We start from the raw sequence: 5690 nt of genomic DNA, 5'->3' as shown, positions 1-5690 counted from the left end.
CCTGCCAAGAACAGCCGCGGCGCCACTGTGAGTGCGGCGCGGAGGGTCCGGGCGGGCGCGCGCCCCGCGCTGCGACGTGGCGGCTTCTCGGGCGGGGGCCAGGCAGTGAGACCCCGTTCCTCCGCAGGCCAGGGATGGCGGGATGCTGCACACAAAGGGTTGGGGGACGGCCTTGCTCTCCGCTTCCCAACCCGGCGCTTCCGGGCCGCGCCAGGCGCGGGGTGGGGACTTGAAGGACGGTGGCAACTGGTGGCCCGGGCGACTGCCGGCCCTGCGCAAGCGGGGGGCTTGGGCAGCCTGTGGCCCTAGGTATTCCAGGAGGGTTCTGGGGGCGGGGGCCGGGATCCGAAGAGTGTTCTGCTCGCTCTGCACCCCTACAGGGAGAGGAGCCACTGTGGAGAGTTGGAGTTCACTGTCCTAGGGAGAGGGAGGGTCGCAGCGTGGCCCAGCTCAGACAAAGGCGGGGAGGGGGAGGCACCCACTTCCCCTTCCTTTTCTGCCTCGCGCGCTCTCTAATCCCGCCTTGCTCTCAGACCCACGTCAGCTATTTTGGGAGCCTTTTGCGCGACAGCTGGAGGAGTGTCCTCTTAATTTTCCTCTTTGTTTGGCCGTCCCCCCTTCGCCTACGTCGCCGCACTTGAAGCCCCATCTTGCGGCCTCTCCTTGGCTTGACCTGCGTTTTCTTGCCGGTCAGCCTGCAACCTGCCTGGCTCACCCACCGTGGAAAACTGGCAGCCCGCGCAAAATGTCACTTTCCGGAATGGTTCACACAGCTTCTGGGACATCTTTAGCCGCCTGCTTAGGAGAGAAGTTGTACTAAGCGGGACTTAGCCTGAGTCTTCATTACATGGGCTGCCCCGCTTGTCACGTGGGCACCAGAGGGCCCTCACCCTGGCTACCCAACCCCTGCTACAAAAGGCAGGGAACAATGTAGGTCTCTTGGCCCTGATGCCTGTTGCTACGGAAACTGCTATTCTGACCTGGCCCAGAGCCCCTTGGGGTGAGCAGGAGGGTGAGAAAGAGGGGGTGGGCCCCACCGGCCTGGCTGGCCAGAGTGGATAATTTTTAACTGAGTGTAGGAGCAGCTGACCAACCCAGGAGGGTAGGGAAACAAGGGAAGGGCTTGGGCCTCAGCCTCACTTCCCCTGCCAAGGAGAAAGGGGCAATTCTGCTTTTGTACTTCTCACAGATGTCCCTTAAGGTGTCAACCTGCCACTCCAAAGTTCCACAGGTCTCCAGGCCTCAAAGATTCTCAGACAGCACCACCTTCTGCAAAATCTAGTGGAAGTTAAGATTCATTCTCCAGTTCTTTTTCTCCATTGATGGTAAAGAAAAAAAATAAAAACAAACAAAAACACCAAAGTAAATAAAAACAAAACCATACAAACAAGAAAGCAGTCACTTCTGGGGCTCGGATGTGGATATATTAAAAAAAGCAGTTAGCTGCCCCAAGTGGGCTGGTTATTAATGGGGAAATGCCTGCTATTTGGACATACAGTTGTGACCTCCGCCAGCTTGTTACCTGGCAACACTGCTGAAGACTGGATACTTGGCATTCCCTTGATGACAAGGAAAGAATGTTTTTTAGGCTAAAACAGTCCTGTGTATTTCCTGCCTACAATTCCCACAGGTGTCGCTTTCTAGCTTGGCAGTTGCACAGGCCTCCAGCGACTGCCAGTGGTGGTTCTAGGTTAGAGCCTGGGGAACAGAGGGCAGGCTCTGTGACCTCCTCCCTGGGAGAATTCTTTATCTAGCCTTCCTTTACTCCTGTCCAGAAGCTGACTGGTGTTCTCGCCTTGCTCTTTAACTTCTCAGATCCTGGTGGTGGCTTACCTGCACTCTTAGCTTCTAGGACAAATAATAATTACGCAAAGTTTTGCAGATTCACCAGTAGAATTCTTATCTGTTCTCCGGTAAGCCTTGTTTCAACTGGGTGCCTCAGATAAGACCCCAGTGGTCCCCTCGCCAGGGCTGTTCTGGCTGTGTTTAGGCCCAGTAGGTATTGAAGAACCACCTCTCTGGAAAGCCTGGGGCCTGCCCCCAAATCTTCTGTGTAAGACTGCTGCCTCTTGGGCCAATTCCATTTATGGTGTGAGGTACTGAAGGCGGCTCTGGAAGCCAGGGTCTGCGGCCTTCTCTAGGGTTTGTACTCCGTAAATACATGTGAAAATCACCAGCAGACTGCAAACAGCAACGTGCTTCGGGTTGAGAGCTTCTCTAGGGCATTGCCTGGCAGAGATGCCACCCATGTGCATCTGGCACAGTCTGCCTATGTGTGGCAATGCACCCCAGGAGGGTGGGAGGGGAGGAGGAGCACATCCATTGAGACAGGAGAGGAGGGCAGAGTAGCCTTGACCACAGACAGCTGACCTCATCTTGACCTTTATTTATGCTTTTAACAAATATTGTGCTCTGAGTATGTGCCAGACACCATGCAAGATGCTGGGGATGGAGCTGGGAATAAGATCCGCAGAGATCTTAAGGAGTTTTAAAATTCCTTAACTGCCTTTAAAGAGTTTAAATCCTTTCTTTTTAAATTTGCTATAGAGCGCATGCACTCACCAGAGAGAAAGCGAAAGAAAATCTTGTCCTAAGGGAATGGTCCCACCACAGTCCCTTCTCCATTTGTCTGTTAGGATTCACGCCCAGTATGTTTTTCAAGTTGTCGGGTCCAGGACTCAAATCATGCAGTTGGCCATGTGGGATCCAGCTGCCTTTATCACATCGCCTCCCTGGGCTTCTTTTTTTAAAACTTTATTTTTATTTCATGAGCCAGAGGAAAAAAGAGCACATCTAACAAGTTTTTTTTTTTTTTTGGAGAGGTTTTCGCTATAGGGAGTATGTGCTCGCCAGACAGACAGAGACAGACAGAGAAACAGAAAGTGAGAAATCACCCCCCAGGGGGGATGGCCACGCTGCAATCCCTTCTCCATTCTCCTCTCGGGATCTTGGGCACGCACGCACAAGCACCCAGCATGAGTTTTAAGCCACCGGGTACAGGACGTGAACCGCAGTCGACTATTCGGGAGTCCAGTGACAAAGCCATTATGCTAACTGCTGGTCCCTCTAACAAGATCTTGATCCATCCCCAACCTCAGCTAGCCTGACTGTGAACACACATATCCCTGGGGTAATGAGGGAGGTCTATGGACTTGAACCTGGAACTTCCCACATGGGTCGGCCTTGCTTTTTTTTTTTTTTTTTTTACTGTTGGGCCCCCATCAACCCCTAGAGCTTAAATTCTAATGTGGGAAGGGATATACAGTAGATAAGACAGCTGAAGAGTGCAACGTATGGTCAAAAGAGCTAAAAGAGAAGGAAGGGAGGCAGGCAGGCAGGCAGGTGGCTCAGGCCTGGGTGGTGGTACTAGGAGTGGTGAGGTGTCGTTGGATTTTGTATGTATTCTGAAGGAAGAGCCAGTAGGGTTTTTTGATGATCTTGATATGGATGTGAGAAACAGGAAAAAGCGAAGGACACCAAGGAAAATATGAAATTCTTCCAGAATTGCTGCTGTGCCTCAAGCCCCTGGAAATTAGGGACTTCCCCCTACTTTCTGATCCTTCTCTGGGCATGCTGGCTGGGCAGACTTTGCTGAGAGCAGCCTGGGTGAGAATGTAGCAGCCTGGGTAGGAATGCTGTAGAAGCTGTTGTGTATGCCCCACTCCCACTCCGGGGAGGGATCTCTAGTTGGGAGTAGCAAACAGATCCTAAAAGCGGAGACAGATTTGGAAATCCTGGCTTGGTGTTGGGTGCTAGGAGTTGAGTCCAGGGGGAGGACAGTGGGCCTACCAGGCCTCTTGCGACTGGTGTAATTCCATCCTGCACTCTTGCCAAGAGGCCGGTGCTATGCAAGGCGTCATCTGAAGATTCATGGTGGTTGTCACTTAAGAGTTTTCAGGGAGGACTGGCCATGTCTCCTTATATTTCAGTTTGCTCATCACCGCTTGTCTCCTTGAGAAGGGCAGATAATGATACAGGCTGAACAACAAACAGGCACCTGTGGGAGCACCTGGAGGGCACATGGCAGGCTCGGCTGGAGAAGCACTCTGCCCAGCTCATCCGTGCCATGAGTGAGTGCCTCATTCAAGAGAGGCTGCATATTGGGGACCAGCAGATGGCATAATGGCTATTGCTCGACTCCCATGTAATCAACCGCGGTTCGAGTCCTGGACCCGGTGGCTTAAACTCACACTGGGTGTGTGTGTGTGCGTGCCCAAGATCCATGAGAAGAACGGAGGAGAAGGGATTGTGGCGTGGCCATCCCCCAAGGAGGGGGTGATTTCTCGCTTTCTGTCTCTCTCTCTATCTTTCTGGTGAGCACATGGGAAAAACAAAACAAAACAAAATAGGCCGCATATCTAGATTTATTTATTCAAAGTAGTCACAGCTTTTTCTTTCTTTTCAAAATTTGCTCTGGGGCACATGTGCTCCTGGAAAGACATAGAAAGAAAGAGTAGGAAGGCACCCAGTAGGAGGGATGACCATACTGCAATCCCTTCTCTTCTTCTTTCTTGGGATTTGGGGGCACACACGTGGCACCTGGCATATTTTTCTAAGATGCTGGGTCCAGGATTTGAACCCTGTACAGTTGGCCATGTGGGATCCAGCCACCTTAACCATGACACCATCAGCTGCCCTCTAGATTTTAAGAGAGCAGCCTTTATTTTATTCATGATAGAGAACATGTATGTGTGCATGAGAAAGAATGGATGGGGAGGGAGAGGGAATTATTTACCTAGCCCAGAAACTACCTTTGACAGGAGAGCATCATGCCATGATCTCCTTTACCCAGCCCAGGATCTTGGGCATACCTGGTGTATTTTTTTAGGCAGACTCAGGGATTCGAATCCACAGTTGGCCATGTACCTTTCAGCACTGCAGCTATTTGCTAGTGATTCTGCCACCAGGCTGGGCCTAGACTATTATGTAAAATCTGATTTTTGAGGGGAGGGAGGCAGGTTGAAATTCTTATTATTGAAGAATAAGTTTATTTATTAGTATTATTAGTTTTTTTTTGTTTGTTTGTTTGTTTTTTTTTTTTGCTATAGGGTGTATGCACTCACCAGAAAGAGAGAGAGAAAGAAAGAGAGAGAGAGAGACAGAAAGCAAGAAATCACCCCCCAGGGGGGATGGCCACGTCGCAATCCCTTCTCCTCCTTTCTCCTCTGGGGATCTTGGGCACGCATGCACATGTGCCCAGAGTGAGTTTAAGCCACCAGGTCCTGTCTTAACCACTTTAAAGCCTGCTGTTCTGTAACGTTAAGTACATTCACACTGGGCAAACATTACCACAATCCATCTCTAGAAGTCTTTTTATCTTGCAAAACTGTACACACACGCCCACTGATTTTTTTTTTTTTGATTAGTTTTTAAAAGAATTATTTTATTTAAAATTTATTTATTTATTTTATTTTGACCAGAGAGGGACAGAGAGAGTGGGAAAGTGAGAAAGCAAGCTGCCAGGTCTGAGACTTAAGCTGTGGTTGGCCATGTGGGAGTACAGCGCCTCATCCACTCTGCCACCTGTGGACCCTTTATTTATTTTTAATTTTGGTAAAATCATAATATTAAAGTTACTATCCTAACCACTTTAAAAAAAAAAAAAAGAATTATTTTATTTAACTTCATTTAGACCAGTGAGGGACAGAGAGAGAGAAAGGGAAAATGAGAAAGCACACTGCCAGGTCTGG

General features: G+C 50.0%; 1 protein-coding gene and 1 long non-coding RNA gene across 2 annotated transcripts in view; one reads left to right on the top strand and one right to left on the bottom strand.

Moving 5' to 3' along the window:
- LOC106735335 (uncharacterized) overlaps positions 1-5690 on the bottom strand; it is a 44726-nt gene that overhangs the window by 28154 nt on the left and 10882 nt on the right. The gene's annotated exons all lie outside the window — the stretch shown is intronic.
- Positions 7-5690, top strand: part of IDH2 (isocitrate dehydrogenase (NADP(+)) 2) — a 16913-nt gene continuing 11229 nt past the window's right edge. The window contains exon 1 of the mRNA XM_006152863.2: positions 7-27. The gene's annotated coding sequence lies outside the window, so the exon portion shown is untranslated. The remainder of the gene's footprint in view (positions 28-5690) is intronic.

The sequence above is a fragment of the Tupaia chinensis genome, unplaced genomic scaffold (genome assembly GCF_000334495.1).
Source record: "Tupaia chinensis unplaced genomic scaffold, TupChi_1.0 Scaffold000359_1, whole genome shotgun sequence".
Taxonomy (NCBI): domain Eukaryota; kingdom Metazoa; phylum Chordata; class Mammalia; order Scandentia; family Tupaiidae; genus Tupaia; species Tupaia belangeri.
Note: the sequence above shows the minus strand (reverse complement) of the source record. Positions and strands in the feature narration are given on the sequence as shown.